Genomic DNA, 1,673 nt, shown 5'->3' on the forward strand with positions numbered 1-1,673 from the left:
CTGGGGATCGTCGTCCTGGGCACAGAAGTATAAACGCCTCAGTGTGAGGGCACTTCTATCTAATAACCCACAGTTGTTTGCTAGGGTGAAATGTGACCAGGACTTGCAGGTGCCAATTTTGACCATACAACTAAAAGCAAGAGAAAAAACCATCAATGTACTGTGTATTAATATTAGAGATATCATTGCAAAGAGACATATAGAAGGTTCATCAAATACAAATAGGAACAAATGATTTCTGAAATTATTGTATTGTGAAACTCTTTGAAATTAAAAAAAAACAAACTTACATATATACACCAAAAAACCAACCCATTGCCATTTAGTCAATTCCGACTCGTGGTGACGCTACAGATAGACTATCACTGCCCCATAGGGTTTCCAACGAGCGGCTGGTGGATTTGAACTGCTGGCCTTTTGGCTAGTAGCTGAGCTCTTAGTCATTGCACCACATATATACATATTAAACTGGGGCGGCACAAGAGATTTACAAGAATTCCTGAGTATTTTTGCCAGTAGAGTTAAATTCGGATGAGGCATTTCAGGGGGAGGATTGGCTGCTCTTAGGAAAACTCCCGGAAAGCAGAGTCAGCAGCGAAAGCCCCAGCAGACGCAGGGAGAGGGAGCAGCCAAGGGTTAAACTCAGCAGCCGGCAGGTGTGCTCGTGACACTGGGTGAAGAGGGGCGTGGCAGGTCCTTCCCTCCAGTGAGGGTGCTGTCCACTTTCTGCCAGAGGTGTGAAGCAAAAGGCTGAAGACAGGACAGCTGTAACCCACTGGGCGATCCTCCGGGGTCTGTGTGGAGCCTCAGAAGGCACAGGAGAGTGGGGACAGAACTGCCCAGGACAGGGACTCGGCACTGTCCCAGAGCTGGCTGGTTAGGGCTCTGAGCCTGCAGGAGGAGCTTGCAGAAATCTGGATGAGGAATGCTGGCCAGACAGGGCCCCCAGAGCAGGAGCACTGAGTGGGGGTGCTGGTGGGTTCGCTCAGATACGAGAGGAGCTGGCCGAGCCCTATAGGAGGAGTCCCCTGGGCTCCAAGCACCGCAACCAAGGGCAGGCTGAACACCCAGCATCCTCCTCCTCCTGGAAAACTCCGACTCAGTTTAAAGCTGGTAACTCGAACAAAGAGAGAATAACAGCCGTAACAGAGCGCTCCTGTGTGCAGAGGGTGAGACACTCACTCCCTAGTTCCCAGCACTGTTGATGAGCTGAGAATAAGGACGCTGCACGCACAGCTAAGGGCTGCTTCTGTGTGTCAGCCATATTGAGGTGATCAGCGTGGACAATTATTCAGGTTCCCCAAATAAATGTGTTTTTTTTCTCCACACCCACATATCATTTGGGGTGAAATGTGAGGAGTAGATGCCCTTGCAGAAGCTGCAAAAAGTTTCCTGAAAGAAGAATGTAGCATGAACCAAACAGGACAAAATAAGCAAGCAAACAAACCAAACTATCGTTAGGATAGCAGCTGGTGGCAGAATTCCTTCCCACTGGGGCAAGGAATGTTTCTGTGTTTCTTGACAGGTAGTGTCGGTCTGAGTGAGTGATCACCCAGGTGTGGCCCAGGTAAACCAGAGGGAGCCACGTTGTCCTGCCTAGTAATGTGGGAGACCTGTGGGTTTCCGGAAGTAGCTATGATGAATGGGATGCCCTGCTGGAGAACGAAGAGGAA

Source organism: Trichechus manatus, unplaced genomic scaffold (assembly GCF_000243295.1).
Source record: "Trichechus manatus latirostris isolate Lorelei unplaced genomic scaffold, TriManLat1.0 scaffold00013, whole genome shotgun sequence".
Taxonomy (NCBI): domain Eukaryota; kingdom Metazoa; phylum Chordata; class Mammalia; order Sirenia; family Trichechidae; genus Trichechus; species Trichechus manatus.